The 23,393-nt window shown below is 40.6% G+C and overlaps 1 protein-coding gene across 4 annotated transcripts in view; it reads right to left on the bottom strand.

Annotated features, from left to right (window-relative positions):
• The window catches only part of LRRC4C (leucine rich repeat containing 4C), a 459,752-nt gene that overhangs the window by 54,561 nt on the left and 381,798 nt on the right, over positions 1-23,393 (bottom strand). For 2 of the 4 annotated variants that reach the window (XM_086749986.1, XM_086749985.1), the window contains one exon: positions 12,566-12,698. The exons of 1 other annotated variant lie outside the window; for it this stretch is intronic. The gene's annotated coding sequence lies outside the window, so the exon portion shown is untranslated. Of the gene's footprint in view, positions 1-12,565; positions 12,699-15,495; positions 15,575-17,751; positions 17,770-23,393 lie in introns of those variants that run through there. One more of the 4 variants, XM_086749984.1, reaches the window with a different exon arrangement.

The raw sequence follows: 23,393 nt of genomic DNA, 5'->3' as shown, positions 1-23,393 counted from the left end.
ACTACTTACTGCCAGAGGAAAAAAAAAGGTCTGGGAAGCACCCTCCTTTCTCAGATGCACTGCTGAGCTCAACTCAATAGTCCACTTCCCCTCCATGTACAGATCTCCAGCTGTTTTTACTAGGAGTTCTGAGTACTCACTGACAGGGTTGAAATTTCCTGATAATATCAAGACAATATTTCTATGTGTATTACATCTAAAACACATTACTCTCAAAAAAAATGTGAGCATTGTCGGGGCAATCCCAAGCACAAAGACAGGCTGAGGAAAGAATGGATTGAGGACAACTCTGAGGAGAAGGACCTGGGTGTGCTGGTGGACGAGAAGCCCACCAGCTGGCAATGTATGATTGCAGCCCACAAAGTCAGCCACATCCTTGGCTGCATCAAAAGAAGTGTGGCCAGCAGGTCGAGTGAGGTGATTCTGCCCTTCTCCTCCACTCTTGGGAGACCCCACTTGGAGTATTGCATCCAGCTCTGGAGCCCACAACATCAGAACTACATGGACCTGTTACAGTGAGCCCAGAGGAGGGCCACAAAGATGATCAGAGTGCTGAAGCACCTCTCCTGTGAGGACAGGCTGAGAGAGTTGGAATGGTTCAGCCTGAAGAAGAGAAGGCTCTGGGGAGACCTTACTGTGGCCTTTCAATACTTAAAGGGGGCTTATAAGAAAAATGGGAACAGGCTTTTTAGCAGGGTCTGTTGCAATAGGACAATGGGTAATGGTTTTAAACTAAATGAGGGTAGATTTAGACTAGATAAAAGGAAGAAATTTTTTTCAATGAGGGTGATGAAACACTGGAACAGGTTGCACAGAGAGGTGGTTGATGCCCCATCCCTGGAATCATTCAAGGCCGGGTTGGATGGGGCTCTGAGCAACCTGATCTGGTTGGACACAGCTTTGCTCATTGCAGGAGGGTTGGACTAGATGATCTTTACATATGAACTACATTCATTTTGAAGAGCAAAAAGAAGGAGACGAAGAAGTAACAGGAAGAGCTTTTATAGGTACGTAGGGGACAAAAGAAAAGTCCAGGGAAAATGTAGGCCGCCTCCAGAAGGGAACTGGTGTCCTGGTTACCCAGGACATGGAGAAGGCTGAGGTTCTCAATGACTTTTTTGCCTCAGTCTTCACCGACAAGAGTTCCTGTCCCACCGCCCAAGCTGTAGAAGGTGCAAGCAGGGACTGCGAGAATGAAGAACTGCCCATTGTACTCGAAGAGCAGGTTCGGGATCATCTAAGGAACCTGAAGGTGCACAAGTCCATGGGTCCTGATGAGATCCATCCGCGGGTCCTGAGGGAACCGGCGGATGAAGTTGCCAAGCCACTGGCTATCGTATTTGAGAAGTCGTGGCAGTCTGGTGAGGTCCCCGATGACTGGAAGAGAGGGAACATAACCCCCATTTTTAAAAAGGGGAATAAGGAAGACCCGGGTAACTACAGGCTGGTCAGCCTCACCTCTGTGCCTGGCAAGGTCATGGAGCAGATTCTCCTGGAAACCATGCTAAGGCACATGGAGAGCAAGGAGGTGGTTGGTGACAGCCAACATGGCTTCACCAAGGGCAGATCATGCCTGACCAATTTGGTGGCCTTCTATGACGGGGTGACAGCATCGGTGGACAAGGGACGAGCAACTGACATCATCTACCTGGACTTGTGCAAAGCTTTTGACACTGTCCCGCACGACATCCTTCTCTCTAAACTAGAGAGACATGGGTTTGATGGACGGACCAGTCGGTGGATAAGGAGTTAGCTGGATGGCCGCACTCAGAGAGTGGTGGTCAATGGCTCAATTTCCATGTGGAGACCGGTCACGAGTGGCGTCCCTCAGGGGTCCGTGCTGGGCCTGGCCCTGTTCAACATCTTTGTCAGCGACGTGGACAGTGGGATAGAGTGCACCCTCAGCAAGTTCACCGACGACACCAAGTTGTGTGGTGCCGTCGACACGCTGGAAGGGAGGGATGCCATCCAGAGGGACCTTGACAGGCTGGAGAGGTGGGCCCGTGCCAACCTCATGAAGTTCAACCAGGCCAAGTGCAAGGTCCTGCACCTGGGTCATGGCAATCCCAGGCACAAAGACAGGCTGGGCGGGGAATGGATTGAGAGCAGCCCTGAGGAGAAGGACTTGGGAGTGCTGGTGGATGAGAAGCTTAACATGAGCAGGCAATGCGGCCCAGAAGGCCAACCGCATCCTGGGCTGCATCAAGAGAAGCGTGGCCAGCAGGTCGAGGGAGGTGATTCTCCCCCTCTACTCTGCCCTGGTGAGACCCCACCTGGAGTACTGTGTCCAGTTCTGGAGCCCCCAAAACAAGAAGGACATGGACCAGTTGGAGAAGGTCCAGAGGAGGGCCATGAAGATGATTAAAAGGGCTGGAGCACCTCTCTTATGAGGCCAGGCTGAGAGAGTTGGGGCTGTTCAGCCTGCAGAAGAGGAGGCTCCGGGGAGACCTGATAGCGGTCTTCCAGTACCTCAAGGGGGCCTACAAGAAAGATGGGGAAAGGCTGTTTAGTAGGGCCTGTTGCGATAGGACGAGAGGTAATGGTTTTAAAATAGAGGGGGGTAGATTTAGATTGGATATTAGGAAAAATTTTTTTACGATGCGAGTTATAGAACACTGGAACAGGTTGCCCAGAAAGGTGGTGGAGGCCCCATCCCTGGAAATGTTCAAGAGCAGGCTGGATGAGGCTCTGAGCAACCTGACCTAGTCAGGGATGTCCCTGCTCCTTGCAGGGGGGTTGGACTAGATGACCTTTGAAGGTCCCTTCCAACCCTAACCATTCTATGATTCTATGATTCTATGATTCTAAGTATGGCAAATTTCTATTTCCGTGAGGCTTCTCTAAGAAAATGAAGAAAATAAAAAGCAGGGGTTGCACGCACACACTTTTATTACAATTGTCATAAGAGTAACACAGTAAAAATCATAAAAAACATGAGTAAAGCATTAATAATATAATAAAGCTAAGAAATTCCAAATTAATTTACCATTGGTAGGTTTTATAGCCCTCACAAATTTAGTTTCATTTTAGTACTCATTATAATCAATACAGGTATCCATAGTGAACTATAAGTTGTCTACATATTCTGTTCTGTATAATTTCTTACATGCACTGAATTTATAGGCATGACTAGGGAATGTACAGGTGCTCAATGGGAAAAGATAATGTATAATAATAATGAGACTGAATTTGTCCTTTTCATCTGCAGGGCACTAGAGATAACTGTGGCATTCTTGGTATGACAGTATGGCAGGCATCATTCTGAGCACCACACGTCAATGGCTCTGTAACCTCCCTCTGAATTGAAGTAATTTATCTATTTTTTTTTCCAAACAAACCTTAAGTATTACAGCCAACAAATAGCTCTTCTCCATTCTAAGTCAGTCCTTCCTCTCCTTCATTTCAGTAGTTTCCAACACTTTTGAAGTTTATGTTTGATCTGTAGTAATGTGTAAATCATCAAAATACATACATACAATTCAATCAACACTAAAGCAGTTTCTGTCAAAGCTAGTATGAAAAAAAAAGAAACAAAAATTCAAGTATATATATCTTCATGTAGCTGAATGGACAGGCAACCTATTACCAACACAAAGCTCCCATACCCCTCTTGAAAGTCAGAGAGTGCCTTTCTATTAGAATTAAGAGGTTTCAGACCAGGCTGTATTTACAAAAGTGCTTTGTTTTCAGAAAGTGCTCTCTTTTTTTCCCTATTTCTCTTGTTTGTTCTATGATGACTCCAGAAATTAGGAGTAACAATGACTGAAAAACACACCAAAACCTGCTTCTGAGAGTAAAAAAGGAGGCTATATCCCTCATTAAGAAGACGTAAAGAAAATTTTCTCATTTGGACAATCCCTAATTCAGTTTTCACATGTTCCTTGATTATAGCTACCTGTGTCAACATTTTTTTTGTGTGCCTAACTTGAAAGTAGAGGAATTCATAATGTGATACCCTATGAGAACCTAGAATACTGTATCTTTTTTCAGGAAGTGATTTCTAAGCATGATGGAATAAAGACTCCCTGTTATTCCATTCTTCAGACAGCATAGCTTACAGTTTTAATTCTGAAATTCTCACTGAATTCCACATTAGGCTCTCCTACAGGAAATTCTTTGTTCACACTTGGCTCAGGAAAATCTTAAACTTTGGCAAGTAAAATAAGTCATGTCTAATATTCCTCCTTCACCACATCAATAAACAAAGGAAGCTGAAGAACATATTCAGTAAACTGGAATTGAAAATATGTGCAAGTAAATTCAAGCAAAGCACTCCTAAATAGAAGATTAGGTTTGCATTTCCCACACATCAGATTAAATCCCATGAAAAACAGGATTTCACTTTTCACCTTCTAAAACATTATTGTATTTTTAATCAAACAGAAATAGGAAATAGAAAGAGAAAAAATACAACTATTGTAAATGGCTTTACATCTGGTTTATTCATATTTTCTTAGCAATCTTCAGCTGTTATTTGAATCTCATCAGGCTGCTACCTGGGCCAGTGGAAGACCATTAGAAAAACATTTCTGATGGCATTCTGTTTGAAACAGACCCATTAGAAGAAAAAAAAATCCTGGGAACATTGCAGAACAAAATAGTGAGGAAGACAAATTTCCCAAACATGGAGTTAAGGAAAGGTGCAAGCTACCATTTGATTCTGGATTAATATTCAAGAAGTTCTTTAGCTACCATTGCCTGATGACCTGACTCTGATATAGTAGCGTATGGCAGGTACAGCAATGGTGCCATTACTTTGACACAAACTCCTTAACCCAGCAGATGCTTTCTACTTTTTTTGCTGCTAATCATATTAACTAGAATTTTGATTTAAGCAAGTGTATAATCATTGATCTCACTCTGCAGCCACGCAGGATGCATAAAGTTTATAGGCAGCTTGAATTTCTTGTTGCTAACACAGAGCAATCCAATTTGGTGTGCAAGCCTCATTTTTCACTTTTTTTCTTTTTGGACCATGATATTTTTTTTATTTTTGAAACTCCATTTTTAAATGACCACCAAAACTCAGTATCAAATTACAATTTCTGCTAAAAGAACACTTCTTTTCCATGGTGATAATTTTAAGTTCAGCTTTTAGCTGCAGTAAAGGAATGGATTATGGTGGCTCTCAGATCTGTCACTAGTGGATATTTGCCAACATTACCCATTACTGTGGAATGCAGCAACCCATTAATATACTCCCAGGACCGGAGAAATAGGAAGATCTGTTGCTTACAGCTAAAAACATACAGATGTTGCCAAAACTTTAGTACTCCTAGGAAAACTAATTAGGGACACCGGACAATTGTTGTTGCAACTGGATGATATTGTCTAGTTTAGCCATGAACCTTTTGCTATTAAAAGTGCTTCTTTATCTTTAACAAAGTGTACAGGACTGAAGAGAGGACCATCACTACCTCTCTGTATTTAACTCTATAACTAAAGCAGCTTTCCTCTGTTTAGACATGGTAGGATGATTTCAATTGTAGTACCTTGGATCCCCAAAGAGCTATAAAGGTACGTGATAATTAATTTAAATAGATTAAGTGGTGCATTCTGTGGGGAAAAAGGCTCAGATTTCCAGATCAAAGACAGTAGGAAAGAGGTTCTAACTCCTAACTTTCTTAATGCTTCATCTCTGTGCCTCAGCTTCTTTGTAAAATTGGAGTAATGATCAAACAATAGGAGTTGCAAAGATAAACACATTACCTACTCCCTTTCAGAATCTACTGCTTCTAAACATGGAGTCTTGCTAAATAAACCCATTTCTGAGTGCAGTATTCAGAGAAGTGGAGCACTTTTGTGCTGCTTGGTTATTTAATACATTAGCTAGTGTGCTGCCATTTTTTGGTATGATGTACTGTTTTTTTAAGTGTTGATCAGAGGCTCACTGTGTTCAGAGAGGCATCTCTTGTTACTTTATGCATCTGAAGGAGTTAATGACTGTGAACTGGTCAAATACTCTTGTAATCAGCCCAGTTAAAAAAAAAAAAACAACCAACCAAACAAACAAAAAAAAAATCATAGCTATAAATCAAGAGGATTAAATAAAGATATTGCTTCCCTCATTGCAGCATCTGAATGATGCAGAGCTCTCTTATTCCGTGCTCACATAACTCTTCTTGTCAACTATCATAGGCACTGCCATAATATAACAATTGGAAATAATATTATGAGAATATATAATAGCCTACTTGGCCAATATAAAACAATGCTTTAGTATATTAGAAATACATTCACAGTTAAGCTTTAGTTCCCCTATGTTAGCTACTAGGTTTTATGTTGTATAAAATCAGCCTTGTTTGCACTGTTCACTTGCTTTACAGAAAAAAAATGCAGGGATTACCTTCAAAATAATTTTTATTTTACTTAAGTCAGTTCAAATATCTGTATGACTGAAATGAACAATGACTTACTGGATTAAAGTAATCTTCAGCCTAAAGAGGCACAGCATATCCAAGTCTGCCTGGTGATGTGGGCTGCCTCTTTGCCATCTGCTTCTAAGCAGGAAGAACAGAGGACTGGTCTGCCAGAGGGAATTCCTTCCCAAAGGCTGATATTTGGCAGCCGCAGTCCCCATACTGATGCCTAACAGAGCAGTAGGAAGCATTCTCAGCACCTGTGTCTCAAGGTGCAGCTCCTGTTCTACTTCTGCACACATATTCTTCCGACTTTTTACCTCTAGCAATGTAGACAGCTCTACTGTTTCACTATGACGCATCTTGCTCCCCAACACAAGACAGGCTTAAAAGTAAACAAGAAAGCTGTACCTAGCAAAACTTTAGATTAAGGTTTTATATAGTGCAAGCAAACAGAACATTGCAAGAAAAAAAAAATGGAAACCAAACAAACTCTACACAATATTGTTGTAATCTATGCTTACAACTATGTTTCATTCACATCCCTCATGCAAATTTCTTTCAGTGTCCCCTTGCTCAAAGGCCACATAGTCACAAATTCCTCCCCTTCCTCCCACTTCATAAGGCTCCACAAGAACAACTTCTATCTCCAGGTACTTTGATATGGGTAGAGGAGTGCTAGATGCAGTCAGACACCTTGTGTATCTAAGTTGTTTTCACTTTGCTTTTTTTTTAATAAGCATATTGCCTAATCCAGGCTGTTTGTTTGGTAATCCTCAGTTCTTGTTACAGATTTCAATATCTTCATAATAAATATTATATCAGGCATTGGATATAAACAAAAGCTGCTATATATCTGATCTCTGGCATGTTAACAACTTCTCACAGAGACCTCACCTTCTACAACAGGTACAAATGTCACATCAATAAAAAGTGATCTGCTTGATGCATCTGAGAGTAAATTCTTTCCCTTTCCTTTACTCTCCTTTAACATAGTTTCTTTTGTCAGAAGAGGTTTAAAGTAGTTTGGAGATGAATTTTTATATCTATCAATTATATGTTGCTAAATCAGCTGCTAATCCTTTGCAATTCCCCAAGATGACAAGGGAATTAAGGAAAGAAATTTTACTATTTGTTATTCAGATCAACTTTTCTATGACCAGTTTTATACTACTCTAGTCAAAGCAAAATTTCCACTAAAGTAAGTGTTAAAAACTGCAGGACAGGATCCCGGAACAGTACAAGAACCAGAACATTCAGAGGAAGGTGCCTGAACATTCCGTCTTACAAAGAGTAAATACCTCAAACTGTTCTTCTTCAGTATCAGACGACCAGTTTTCTGTCACCTATCATAATAGAACTTAAGGAATGAAATAGGACATCAGGAAGAGGAGCATAATTGGTAAGAAATTAAATAATAATGGAGAAATAACAATAGAAAACAAAAGTGGCAGATGAAGAAAAACCAACCCTAGAGAGAGCAAGAAAAGAAAGAATTAAACTGAATCATTGGCATCCTGATGCACTAAAGGGGTCAGCTTCTCTACCAGTTTTTAATGAAGGTGGAATTTTTAAGTTTAAACAAAATGAATACAGCATTTTCCCCACAAAACATACCAAATTTATTATATACAATGTTATCAGCTGTGGAGAAAACAATGTATATGGCAGTGAGTAAGGCACATGAATGCTATCTGGTAACTCATCTCTTTCATATTCTCAGATCATTTCAGAGATCCAATGGTCTATTCTTGTCATGTCACAGTCCTTAGTTGTTTGGGGTTTTTTTTTTGTGAAATATTGAAAGGGTTGCTGCTAAGTTGTCCTTTCTCCATTTGTCTCTTGAGGGTTATTGACTTTGGTTCTGTCTAAGCATTCTTTCTTCTAAGATAAAACCCTAGAGATCTCTTGATAAAAAGGGAAAAAAAAAAAGATGACGGAACAGAAGCTTCCCAGTTTTCATTTATAGATATTAAGACATATGACTTAGTTGAGCACTCCCTTTACCTGCTAGCAATGGGCACTGCCTATGCAGTTTTGCAAGCACATGCTTTGTGAATGTAGTTGTAGCAATCACCATCTGTGTAGAACTAGTTGTGCACACACAGGTCAGTATCTACAGCCATTCAAAATGCAAGCTTTGTCCTAAACATGGCTATATGAATTGTTATTAGGTGAAAAGAATTTCTGGTTTGATTTAAATAACCCATTTCTTCTGTTCTGTTCCAAACTCTGGGATATGTCTCATTCTCAAATTGAGGTTTATCATTATGTATAAGAACATAATTCATTCTGAAGCTGTATATCCTTCACTTAATTTGAAAGGTTTGAACTTTCCCATAAATCATGGAACACAACCGGTTTCTTAGCTGTTAGAAAAGGAAAACCAAGACCAAACCCAGCACTGACTGCTATGACTTTACTATAAATACCCTTGAAGGGGCTCAGAAATTGCCACAGATATAAAATTTAGAACAATTCATCTTAAAATAGACAAAAAAAAAAGTATTTATCATACAGAATGGCAAAATGCAGCCATTTGTAAACTGATCAGCCAAGGAAACACATGGAAAGAGCTCCGTGTACTGGAACATTGTGAAACATTTGTGGTTCCCACCAGAAGCAGAATCTGGTCAGAATTCAAGAATATATACTTAGTACTGATATCAGATCAATATCATTAGACTCCAGTGAAGTTGAAAGCCTCTTACTGAAAATATAAATTACCTCTTACCATCAAGATTTCAAGTTATATTAAAACAGCATTCTTATCTTTCCCTTCCTTCAGTTCAAACAGCATTTCCGACAATAGTTCACATGAAACACCATTTAAGCAGTGAATCAGAGACTGAAACATAAATCCATTAAACTCCCTGTTTCTCATTAAGTATAGAGGTGGTGAAGTTCAAACTTTATTTAGTATGTTGCAGATGAAGATATCACAACATCATCTCATCTAATTTAAGTTTCTTTCCATATTTGCCCTGAAGGCTGTAACTTCTTTGCTCAATCTAAAGCCTGGAATCCAAACTGTTCTCTACAGCACTGAGGTTAGATTCATAGAATCACAGAATATCTCAAGCTGGAAGGGACACATAAGGATCATCAAGTCCAACTTCCTGCTTCTCACAGGACTACCTAAAACTAAATCATATGACTAACAGCATCATCCAGATGCTCCTTGAACTCTGACATGCCTAGTGCCATGACCACTTCCCTGGGCAGCCTGTTCCAGTGACCAGCTGCTCTCTCAGTGAAGAACCTTTTCCTAATATCTGATCCAAACTTCCTTTGATTCTGCTTCATTCCATTTCCTCGTGTCCTGTCCCTGGTCATCAGAAAGAGGAGATCAGCACCTGCCTGTCTGCTGCCCCTCCTTGAGGAAGTTGCAGACTGTGATGAGGCCACCCCTCAGCCTTCTCTGAGCTGAGCTGAACAAGCCAAGTGACCTCAGCTGCTTCTCATAAGTCTTGAGACTTTTCACCATCTTGGTCACCCTCCTCTGGACACACTCTAATAGTTTGATGTTCTTCCTGTATTGAGGTGCCCAAAACTGCACACAGTGCTTGAGATGGGGCTGCACCAGGGAAGTGTAGAGTGGGGCAATTACCTCCTTTGACTGGCTACCTGTGCTGTGCATGATGCTCCCTATGGCACGGTTGGCCTTTTTGGCTGCCAGTGCATACTGTTCACTCATAGTCAACTTGCCATGAACCCAAACCCCCAGATCTGTTTCTGCAGGGCTGTTCTCCAGCAGTTGGTGATTGGTGATTGCCCAGTACTCCAGTCTATCCAGATCTCGCTGTAAGGCCTCTCTACCCTCGAGAGAGTCCTCAGGTTCTCCTAGTTTAGTATTATCAGCAAACTTTCTTAATGTACATTTGATTCCTGCGTCTAGATCATTTATAAAAACATTAAAAAGCCCTGGCCCTAAAATTAAGATCTGGGGAATCCCACTGGTGAGTGGCTGCCAGCTTGATGTAACCCCATTTACTATAACTCTTTAAGCCCAACTCATCAGCCAATTGTCCGCTCAACATATTATGGACTTGTCTAGCTGTATGCTGGACATTTTGTCCAGAAGGATACTGTGAGAGACAGTATTAAAAGCTTTGCTAAGATCCAAAACCACTACATCCAGTGTCTTTCCTTGGTCAACCAGATGGGTGATCTTGCCATAAAAGGAAATTAAATTGGTTAAATAGGACTTTCCCCTTGTGAACCCGTGCTGGCTATGACCAATGACTGCATTGTCTCTCAAGTATTCAATAACTCCCAGAAAAATCTTCTCAATAATTTTCCTAGGCACTGAAGTCAGACCGTCAGGCCTATAATTACCAGGCCTATAATTACCAAGGTCTTCCTTCTTACCCTTCTTGAAAACTGGGACAATATTTGCCAGCTTCGATTTGACTGGGACCTTTCCAGATTCCCAAGCCGTTGAAAAATAATGGAGAGATGTTCCATGAAAACATTGGTGAGCTCTTTCAGTACCCTGGGATGAATTCCATCGGGTCCCATAGATTTATGAGTATCCAGCTGGAGCAGCAAGTTTAGGGTCAGCTGTGAGTTCATCATCCCTCCAGTCACGGTCTTCCAACACAGGGTTACAGGGCTCCCAGGGTCCCATCATCGGTATTAAAGACAGAGGCAAAGAAGGTATTAAATGTCTCTGTTTCTCTATGTCCCTATTTGTGAGGTGACAGGCCTCTACACGTAACAGACCAATGCTGTCTCTGATCCTCTTTTTGCTGTTAAAATATTTTTGTTGTCCTTCACAGTGCTGGCCAGCTTGAACTCTAACCGAGCTTTGGCTGCAGGAATTTTCTCCCTACAGTAGCGAACAGCATCTCTGTAGTCCTCCCACGTTGCTGTCCTTGCTTCCAATGTCCATACACTTTCCTTTTCTGCCTAAGTTCTAGAAGAAGATCCCTGCTCAGTCAAGCTGGCCTTCTGCCCCACTTGCTTGATTTCCAACACTTTGGAATTGCCTGCTCTTGTGCTCTTAAGAGATGGCTCTTAAAAAGAGACCAGCATTCATGGACCCCAATACCTTGAAAAGCAGATTCTCAGGTGAAAAGCAGATTCTCAGGGGACCTTACTAGCTAGTTCCTTCAGCAGCCTGAAGTCTGCTCTCCCCATATCCAGAGTTGAAGTTTTGCTGGCAGTTTTCCTCCTGTCACCAGTGATCTGAAAACCAACTACTTCATGGTCACTGTGACCAAGACAATCACCAATCACCACTTCGCCCATGAGTCCCTCTCAACAAATCTAGGAGAGCACCTTTCCTGTTGGCTCCATCAGTATCTGCATCAAGAAGTTATCTTCAATGTGCTTCAGAAATTTCCTAGACCTGTTTGTGTCCACTGTATAATATTCCCAGTTTATGTCTGAGAAGTTAAAATCACCCATAAAAACAAAGGCAATTGATCTAGAGATACTTCTCAATTCCTTGTAGAATAATTATTTGTTCAAATTAATTTTAGCTGAGGACCAATAAATGTGTGCATAGCATGGACATACTGAAAGTTAACTGGGCTCAGAAATAAACCGTATATCTTATCTTCTGGGACAGCAGAGAAACTTAATGTTCTGGTACTTCATGGCTCAACTCTGCCCTTAACATGAAGGAAAAAGCATGACAGTTACACTATGAGACGACAGATCTTTAGTTTGCACATTTCTGAAATGCTAGTGAGAAAACATCCATAGTTAGGCCTTCAGGGGAGAAAGAGAGTCTCCACAAATGCAACAGTTAAGCCTGGAAGGTGAGATTGAAATAAGTCCACCAAACAAGATTATGTACAGTTAAAAATAAAGCCATTAACTCTCCCTGTGAAACAACATTTTATTATGCTAAATTGTTATATGGCTGGAAAGCTGGCATGAGTTTTAAATCCTGTAAGGAAATTCTTGGAAAGTGACTGTAAACTTCTGATTTGTATTCTCTAACAGGTCCACAGGAAGACAAGAAAACCCCTGTACAACATAGCCTTCGAATTCTCCCTCACACAGAGAATGAAGTTGAAACTCAGTGCAATCTAAGAAGCTCTTGAAAGATTTTCAGGAGACTCTGTATGAACACTCAGACAGCATCAAAGGTATGTGCTCCCATCCCCTACCAGTTTTCTGCCATGCTTTCCAGCCATGGAATATCCCTGGAGCCTGAAAAAGTGACTGCATAAAAATATCCTAGCTTGCATTACCTTTTCGGTAGGTTTACCGTCTTGGGAGGTGATGCTTCTCCTCGTTTCCCAAACTACCCTTCGACCTTCTCATCCTACTAGCCCATTGGAGACTGTTCCACAGAGCTGCCTGGACCTCCCCACAGCATCCACCCTGCGGAAGAAGGAAATATTGAAAAAAACTGTGATGTAGCAATTCAATCTTCTAGAGACATAATTTGAAGGCATTGTGAGAGAATAACTAAAGTAGACATGATATAGAGGTGTCATCGTGCTGTCTGAGAAGGGAGGGGAGTTGTAGGATTACAGTAGCTCCTCAGTGTACTTGTATGTATGATACAGCTGCTGAAGGCACAGTTAATTTCAAGAAAACTTTAAGACATAAATACAAGCAGAGATTTCAAAGGCAGCAATTAGTCAATAAGGTGATTATTTAATCTTGTATATGAAAACCTTGCCTATTGAAAATGCCTGTATGTTTGCACGCTTTTAGCAGGAATAGAAAGGGGGTGTGTGTTACTGCTACATTTCTGTAACGAGTAGCTTCATCATATGTCATACAGGGTATGGTGGTAGAAATTAGGTCTTTTCCTGTCATTAGTGACAGTGAAACACAGACACCTCTTGAGGGAAAGGTATACCTTCCAGCATTGGCAATTTCCCTCATTTAGAGTCTTACATGCACATTGTGGTAAAAATGAAAATTGGACAAAAGTTTAAAAACTAATTACTCTGCTAAATAGTTTTCAAGTTATAGCCTGGATATACTGCATCAAATTCCTGTTTCAGTCAATGAATAAATAAACATTAGAAATTATAATCATATATACAATTTCATAGCCTGAAAACACTGATAGGAATGAGATATAAAACCTTTGCCTTTTATTTCCAATCTTTTAAAAACATTGCTCATTTACTAAAGAAAAATAAATCTAGTGTCTCTTGTTTATGACAAAAGACAATTGAGTAAATGGTGACTCCAGATAACCCATAAGCCACTGATTCTCTTTTTCAAAGACCTGCCTGCTTTCTATTCCTTCGGCCTCGGCTGCCTAGCAACCTCCACAGAGCTTTCTTAGTCTATACTAATTCTGGAGAGTTTTCATTTATATATTTATTTATGAGAATGCCTATAAGGAGGATACAGAAACAAAGAGCTGTTTGTTCCTTCCTTCTAACACTGGACTCCAAACAGGTCACCTCAGTGTCTCAGTCAAGGACACAGTCCTTGTTTTTGCAAAGAGACGTACCTACCTCCTGGAAATTGCTTGGGAACTAGGCAAATCCCACTTTACATGAGACAAAAGCTGAGTCTCTGTAGGAAGCTCCTGATGTAACGGGCACTGCCTCTCCCTGAACCAGTCATCAGCTTTTCATAGAAGAGCCTATTTCCTCAGGTTTGGGGTTTTTTTTTCCTTTATTATTAGTGCAAAATTGAGGATGCCACAGAAAATATCCCTACACTACATAAAAAAGTACGTTTTTTCTTGCCAATTCTATTCAAACAGCACTTTGCAAGTACTTTATGCCCTGAGTAACAAAGATCTCTCCTCCAATCAGAAAGAAAAACAAAAAAAAAAGAGCGAGAAAAAGCCTAACAGGCTCTTCCAAATGATGTGGTAAAGGCATGCCAAGTGTTCATAGCTTGCAGTCACATGGCAATGATGTGGGTTTTGTATCTCAGTACTTCTGACTCCTGAACTCATATGTTAAAGTTTCTTTTTAACTTCTGGATCAAACTGAAGCCTGGAACATAACAAACTGATGTATCTTGAAACACAGAAATATGCTTTGATCATTCAATTACATTTTTTTTTCTGATTAAGTTGATCTGTAGCTGTGTTTTGTCATTAGGTAACATACAATGAGTTTATGACAGAACCTGAAACCAGATCTCCTAACTTCCACTTTCTATTCCTTACCAACAGAGCTATATACATAAAAACAAGGTTATTTTAAACATGTCACAACAACTGTAGGATTATGGAAGCATTTGTAAATCTTGGTGTTTACATATGCTTAGGCATCAATATTCATTTACCCCAAATTTAATTGTTTGAAATAAGTAGATTTTTTTAAAAAGTCTTCTTAATATTCTAACAGGAAATAGAAAATATATTGCATGCTATGTCAGTGTCCAATGAAATAAAATATAAGCAATGACATGAACAACAGAAAATTATTAAAAAAAAATCCTGCTGGTTCAGAGATACTTATGAACAGTGAAAACATCCATGGAAACTGAAATGTGCAAAATGATTAATTAAATAAGAGGAAGAAAGTTACTGGGAGTAAACAAGAGTTCTGGATTCGTTTTTCTATTCATGGACACACTATAAACAATTTTCTAAGTTGCTTTACCTCTGTTGTTCTACACAATGATGTAAGTTTGTAGTTCCCAGAAAATCTCTCCTGAGAGATACTGTAATACAAATAAATTCCAAGTATAATCCAAAATTAAATATCTGCTTATTGAGAAACAGTTTCCCCATATATATTCTCATTTTTCACAGAGTATCATTATTAAAGCAAAAATTGAGCAAATTATGATCATGATTTCATATGCTCTTCAGTGTTAAGCCAAAATTTCTGAAAATAAACCTAATGAAGAGTACCAGAAGCATAGACTTATATGTCTGTTGGCTCACTTATTTTCGTGAGAAGTCCGTTTTTAGTAGGTTCAAGAACACGTAAATAGACAACAGAAGATAAATAAATTCTTTCATGTATTTTTATAAAAAAAAATGTTATAATAGGCTTTCCTACAGAATGAATAAAATGGGAATTGTGCCAAAGCAGCTACCACAGGAAATACATTGGAAATAAGTAAAAACTACAGAAAATGAAGTCTCTTGAGATATATGGAAAGATGAGTGCAAGCAATCTTATCTGAAATTTCAAAGACAATAATTAGGTACTAAATCTAGTACATTTACACTGGAAAATCTCACCTGCCATGCAGTTATGCTTACAAAAGAAGAGGTGTACCAAAAAGACTGATTTTGGCCATCTTCCTCCTTTCCTCTGTTCCTCAAAAGAAAAGAGAGAGATGCAAAATGACTTAGTTTTCTGAATATGGACTACAACAAAATGAAATGTTAAAGAAGGTTTGGACAAAGGACTTTACAAGGAAAACAAAGTTTTATTAGGAAAAAGATGAAAGAAACATTATTATTAATATAAAAGTATAATCTTTGCTTGAGTAACTCACCAAGGAGAATTGCAAGAATTTTTTTTTAAAACAATCAATAGTATCAATCCAATGCTCAGGTCCGCATTTCAAGTGCACTGATTTTACTTCAGACTTATGCCAGTAACCGACCAAAATTTGATCGAAAATTTTAAAATATTTTCTAAAAATTTATTATGGCAGTAAGTAACATAAACTCATTGAAGTTTAGTAATCAAGCTTTAGTAATTGTTCTCAAAGAGTTGTTTTTATAGACTGCAAAGGCAGGAAAAAAGCTGCAGTAAAAGGAACACTTGTTAAAGAAAAAATAAATGTAGTAGCATGTGCTACCATGGTGATATAGTAAATAAAATAAATAAGCAGAAGAGAACAAACAGCTACAGAGTTCCTGCTATATTTAATATAGCTTATAGATCCTATGTCTTATCTGCCTGCTCCTGTGGAAGTCTTGGATACTCTAGGACATGTGAAATAGCATTAGATTATTTTATTTATGAAAACAAATCACTTGCAAGCTGTTAGTAAAAATGTATGTGAGCTCTGGGTATTTACATGTTAGATAACAAGTAAAGGTAAAGTTAATAAAACAGGAAAATCGTAGTGTGCCGTGTCCGCATAAGACTTTCAACAATGCCAGAGGGTATAGAGAGAAAATGCTACTACAGAGAAGTTCTTAAACAAAGGTAGATGTTTTTGTACAAATTCTGTACTACCAGTAAATATGAAGAAGTTAAATTAAATCTCACCTCTGAATATCTACTGACTCACTGTGCAGTAAAACTAGCTATCGGTGTTTTCTTGGTGATTTGAAAAGGCATTCTTGCCAGTTTTCGTTCCCTTCAGTTGTTGACATATTCAGCTATTTCAGAGCTCTATTTTACTTTTATGCTTACTGGAACAGAACTTTTTTAAACTAAGGAATTGGCCAAACATCTATAAACCTTGATTATTTATTCCAAGGTTGTAACTACATTTTTTCCTGATCTTTTAGCTTACTGAAATCCTCAGTAAGGATTATTGTCCTGCATGAGACCTATAATTTCTGTGTATACTGCACTTTTCATTTTTCTTCCTTAAAGAATGCTAGATGGAAACAAAACAAATAGTAGCATGGCTTGTATGCTATTACTTTTATACTTCTGCATTTGAGTTAAGCAGATGGAGATTAGATAATTCTGCATGGCTATCTCTCCAAAATAAGTTGAGTCAAGGTATAAATATGAATTTCTAAAATAATATTCTTAGCTCTTCTATGTGATCTACTACAGCAAAGAAAATCACTCATGTATTTATATTATTGATTGGAAATGTTTTTGTACATCTAATCAATAAATGAGTTAATCCATGTTGAGCCAATCTTCTAGACTATTTGTCTTATTCAGCCTAACTAATACAGAGCTGTGAGTGATTCATTTCAGAGCAACAGTACAGTGTGAAAAACAGGTCTAGCGTCTTTTTAATGTGAGTGTCTGTGTGTGTGTTTATAAACACAAAATGTCATTAAAAATATTTCCCCTTGCCAATATTTCCCCCATTTTATGATTAGTTCTATTGACTACTAATAATAGTCTCCAGATACTCATCTGAGAAATGGCTTTTAATTTATTTTTTACTATGAAAGATTTGACCTGGTTTGTTCATCTATAAATACACATTTTTGTGCTGTAGACACAAATATGAGTTTGCATTAGCTTTCATCCCTGCTGTGTTTGTACAACACAGTGTACAACACATTCACAAATAGAAAGAAAAGAGATCGAAATGAAGAACATTTGATACTATCGCCTAGCATTTTGAATACAGCAAAATAAATACATTAGTGCCAACTTAATCAACTGCTAAATTCAGTGTGTCTGAAATTAAACAGAGTGGTCCTCAGAGAATAAAAGTGAATCTTAGGTGAAAAACCAACTCATGTTGCCTACAACTCTTAATTTTTAGACTTAGATTTCCTCCCCTACTAGGCTATCTGATAATAGTTTCAGCTTCGCAATAATTGTAAGGAATTTTGCCATACCATAATGTAGGACCATCAAACAAGTAGGCAAGGATCATTATCTCTACAAATAAAAAAGAAGATAACAGTCTTAAAAGGCTGTGCACCACAGAAAAATTCAGAAAGAAATTTTGAGTTCCAGAGCCCTATTCTAATCGCAGAAAGACAAAAGTTAATTTTTTTGAAAAGCATCTAAAAAATGTTGGGTTTTCTTTTCAAAACTAAAACTCTATTAATACTAAATATTATTAATTATCATTATAACAAAGGTAATTATTCTTACTTTCTATGAAATACTATTCCTCTGTTGGCTAATATGTTACTTATTTCATAATTTTAGAAATCTTTTACCTACTTAATGTTCAGTTCCGAGAGTATTCAATCAATTAATTTGAAGTGAATTGTCGTAGTTCAGCCCTGATCAGGACCAGACTACGCAGTCTCTCTCCCGCTCCCCCCACCCTCCGAGAGAACAGGGGGAGATGATATAAGAAAAACGGCTCAAGGTTTGAGATAAGGACGGGGAGAAATCCTTAAAGTTACCGTCACGGGCAAAACAGACTCGACTTGGGGAAAACTATTCATTTATTTTCTAAAATTAGCAGGAGAATGAGACAGGGAACAAGATAACCTCCCCCCACCCCTCCCTCTTCCCGGGCTTAACATTATCTCTACTACCTTCCCCTCCCGAGCGGCACGGGGGGGGAAAAGGGAATGGGGGTCGCGGTCAGTTCATCACGCGTTGTTTTACGCCGCTGTATCATCGTCAGGGGAAGAACTCCTCGCATTCCTCCTCTGCTCCAGCGTGGGGTCCCTCCCACGGGCCACAGTCCTCCGTGAAACTGCTCCGGCGTGGGTCATCTCTTCCACGGGGTGCAGTCCCTCTACAACAGCTGCCCCAGCGGGCCCTCCACGGGCCACAGCCTCCTTCAGGCCTCCACCTGCTCTGGCGTGGGGTCCTCCACGGGCTGCAGGTGGATCTCTGCCCCTCTGTGGACCTCCATGGGCTGCAGGGGGACAACCCGCTCCACCATGGTCTTCACCACGAGTTGCAGAGGAATCTTGGCCAGGAGCCATATTACTCCTCCCCCTCCTTCTTCACTGACCTTGGTGTCTGCAGCCGTTCCTCACAACAGGCTGGCAGACGCCTCTCAGGATCCTTTTTACATCTTATTCACTTCTCATCTCCTCTCCACTTCTGGCAGCCGGGCCGGGCCGAGTTGGGCCCAGTCGGCTGCCCGGCGGGAGGCCAGAGGGTGAGGCCTGCAAGGCCCATGAGGCTCGCGCCTCCCCCTCTCTGCCCCCCGCTCAGCTGCTTCACATCTTCTCCTCCTCTTTTTCCTGTTTTCCCCTACTTAAATACGTTATCGCAGAGGCGTTATCACGGGACATTCTGCTACCAATTGGCTCGGCCTTGGCCAGCAGCGGGTCCGCCCTAGGCCCGGCCGAGTCCACTGAACAAAGGGGAGCGACTTCTAGCAGTTTCCTACAGAAGCTACCACCTTAGGCCCCCCCTCACTGACAAAACCAGAACATGAATTTATGAAAATCAGCTTTAAAAAAAAAAAACAGAAACCAACAGCTTAAAAGGAGCTACAGGATGCTCCTGCTGACTAGTTCATGTGGACCCTTCCTAGTCACAATGGATTTCCCAAGTCAGAAAGGTTCCAGGTATAGAGAATTCAAAATATTAATATTAATATTAATAATACAAAATAATACAATAATACAAAATAATACAATAATACAAATAATTAATATTAATAATACAAAACCTATCCCATTATTTCATCTATTCTCTGCCCTTTATACTCTCAAGGTATTACAAAAGAATGTAGCATCACTTTGTGGTATTACATATGGGAAAAAAAAAAATCTTCCCTGAGGTATGAAAAAGAAAGATTTTCAAAAACACCTGCATTTTAGCTGACTGATATCCTTCAGAAGGATATGAAGAATATTATTTGTCTTACACTAATGAAGAAAATTATTTGTCTTATACTGTATGCACATAGCTACACATCTTTCTTATACCTGGGAGCATAATTCCAGGAAAAGGAAGTCTTCTCAGAAGTTTACAAGATCACATAGTCTCAAAGCAAGCAGACAGCAACAAACTGTGTTCAATAGGTAGTGCAGAGAAATAACTAAACAGTCATGCTTTTAACAACACAAAATAAACAGTGGAGCCCTCTTTATGAAGAGTAATACAACTTCAGTTGACAGCTTACTGTTTAACTTAATGAATCATTTGGCCATCCAGGGATTATATGTTTGGTTTTTTTTTTTTCTGGAAAAAAAGACTCATTATGAAATTAACAGGAGAGGCAAACTAGAACTTAGATAATAGTTACAGTTTGGAAGTAAATATGTCTTCACTTATCTGGTGGAAGTACTGTGTGGGACATCTCTTGAGTAACTCCTGTTCCACCCAACAGAGGCAGTGATGCTCATATTACAGCTATACATCTCATTATAAAACACACACCTACACAGTCATTATGATGCAATTCTTGCTAAATTGATTAAATGACTGCCACAAAGCAATGCACAAAACAATTTCCCTTTAAGACATTACACATATTATGCAGCAGTTATGCATGAAGCATATTGTTTTCCGAATCTGTACATTTGTGGTGAAATACACATTTTAAGAAGAATATATATACGAAGTCCATCTGACAGAGAGTGGGAAGAGCATTATTTGGTCATAGCCTTGCCAAGCTGACGACGAGGGCTGTAAACTAGCATTGCTGGGGAGGGAAACTGCAATTCATTCTACCACAATCAATTTGATGTCAGTGCCAGCAACAGACACCCAGAGCCTGGAGAAGGATCACAGATCAGCAGGAGAGCACCTGAAGAGCAGTACAAAGGAATTCCAGCTGCTCCAGCCAGCAAGCTGGCTTCATTAGGGGCCCAACTTAAATTCCTCTATGCAAACACATGTAGCATGGGGAACAAAAAAGAGGAGCTAGAGACGTGCACACATCTACAGGGCTATGATCTTACTGGCATCATGGAGACGTGGTGGGATGGCTCCTATGACTGAAGTGTGGGAATGGAGGTATACAGGCTCTTTAGGATGGACAGGCAGGGGAGATGAGGAGGGAGTGCTGCTCTCTATTTCAGTGACCAGCTGGAGTGCATGGAGCTCCACCTGGGGATGGATGAGGAGCTGACAGAGAGCTTATGGGTCAGGATTAAAGGGAGGGCAGGGACAGACGAGATTACAGTGGGGATCTGCTACAGGCCACCTGGCCAGGAAGACCAAGCTGATGAGGCCCTCTATAGACAGATAGGGGCAGCCTCATGGTCACAAGCCCCAGTCTTCATGGGGTCTTCAACCACCTCAATATCTGTTGGAGGGAGAACACAGCAGGGCACAAGAAATCAAGGAAGTTTCTGGAATGCGTGGATGACAACTTCCTTCTCCAAGTGACAGAGGAGCAAACGAGGAGGGGTGCTATGCTAGACCTTGTTATCACCAACAAGGAGGAGCTGGTGGGGAATGTGGAGCTCAAGGGCAGCCTTGGGTGCAGTGATCATGAAATGGTGGAGTTCAAGATCCTTAGGGCACTGAGGAGGGCACACAGCAAACAGTACTCCGGACTTGAGGAGAGCAGACTTTGCCCTCTTCAGAGATCTGCATGGCAAAGTACCATGGGTTAAAGCTCTGGAGGGAAGAGGGACCCAAGAAAGCTGGTTAATGTTCAAGGATCACCTTCTCCAAGCTCAGGATTGATACACGCCGACAAAGAGGTAGTCAGGCAAAAACACCAAGCAGCCTGCATGGTTGAATAAGGAGCCCCTAGATCAAGGAAACAACAAAAAGGAATCCTACAGAGGGTGGAAGCAAGGACAGGTAGCCTGGGAGGAATACAGAGAAATTGTCTGAGCAGTCAGGGATCAGCTTAGGAACACTAAAGCCCTGACATAATTAAATCTCACCAGGGACGTCAAGAGCAACAAGAAAAGCTTCTACAGATAAGTCAGGGATAAAAGAAAGTCTAGGAAAAATGTGGGTCCTCTCTGGAAGGAAAAGGGATACCTAATCACCTAGGACATGGAAAAGGCTGAAGTATTCAGTGACTTTTTTGTCTCAGTCTTTACCAGCAAGGTCTCTAGCCATGCCACTCAAACTTCACAAGCCAAAGGCAAGGATTGGGAGAATGAAGAGACACTCCCAGTAGGAGAAGAGCAAGTTAAGACCATCTAAGGAACCTGAAGGTGCACAAGTCCACGAGGCCTGAGGAGATGCATTCATGGGTCCTGAAGGAACTGTTGGATGAAGTTGCTAAGCTAATATTCCATCATATTTGAAAAGTCGTGGCAGTCTGGTGAGGTTCCCACTGATTAGAAAAGGGGAAACATAACGCCCATTTTTAAAAAGGAAAACAAGGAAGATCCAGGGCACTACAGGCCAGTCACTCTCACTTCTGTGCCTGGCAAGATCATGGAGCAGATGCTCATGGAAACCATGCTAAGGCATATGGAAAATAAGGAGGTGATTGGTGATAGCCAACAGGGCTTTAGTGAGACCAAATCATGCCTGACAAATTTGGTGGACTTATACAACGGCATTACAGAGTTGGTGGGTAAAGGAAAAGCAACTGACGGCATCTACCTGGACTTGTGCAAAGCATTTCACACCGTCCCACACAACATCCTTTTCTCTAAACTGGAGAGACATGAATTTGACGGATGGACCATTCTGTGGATAAGGAATTGGCTGGATAGTCGCACTCAAAGTGTTGTAGTCAACGGGATGCCATCCAGAAGGACATTGACAGGCTGGAGAGCTGGGCCAATGCAAACTTCATGAAGTTCAACAAGGCCAAGTGCAAGGCCCTGCACATGAGTCAAGGCAATCCCAAGCACAAATACAGGCTAGGTAGAGAATGCATTGAGAGGAGCCGTGAGGAGAAGGGCTTGGGAGTGCTGGTGGATGAGAAGCTCAATATGAACTGGCAGTGTGCTCTCACAGCCCACAAAGACAACTGCATCCCGGGCTGCATCAAAAGAAGCATGGTCAGCAGGTCAAGGGAGGTGATTCTCCCCCTCTGTTCCACTCTCTTGAGACTCCACTTGGAGTACTGCATTCAGCTCTGGAGCCCACAACATAAGAAGGGCATGGACCTGTTGGAGGGAGTCCAGAGGAGGGCCACAAAGATGATAAGAGGGTTGGACCACCTCTCGTATGAGGACAGGCTGAGAGAGTTGGAATGGTTCAGCCTGGAGAAGAGAAAGCTCTGGGGAGACCTTTCAGTACTTACACGGGGCTTATAAGAAAGTAAACAACTTAAAAAATAAGTATACAAATAAATATACAAATATCAGGATCTATTGTGATAGGACAAGGGGTAATGGTTCAAAACTAGAAGAAGCTAGATTTCTATTAGACATAAGGAAGAAATTTTTTACAATGAGGGTGGTGAAACACTGGAGCAGGTTGCTCAGAAAGAGCTGGTAAATGCCGCATCCCTAGAAACATTAAGGCCAGGATGGATGGGACTCTGAGCAACCTCATCTAGTTGAAGATTTCCATGCTTCTTGCAGGGGGGGTTGGATTAGATGACTTTAAAGGTCCCTTCCAACCCAAACCATTCTATGTTTCTATGAGAATATTAATGAAGTATTAAGCTGTACTTATCAATATTAAT

The sequence above is a fragment of the Chlamydotis macqueenii genome, chromosome 5, assembly GCF_036417535.1.
Source record: "Chlamydotis macqueenii isolate bChlMac1 chromosome 5, bChlMac1.mat, whole genome shotgun sequence".
Classification (NCBI taxonomy): domain Eukaryota; kingdom Metazoa; phylum Chordata; class Aves; order Otidiformes; family Otididae; genus Chlamydotis; species Chlamydotis macqueenii.
The sequence above is the reverse complement of the archived record's forward strand: the minus strand, read 5'-3'. Positions and strand labels throughout refer to the sequence as shown.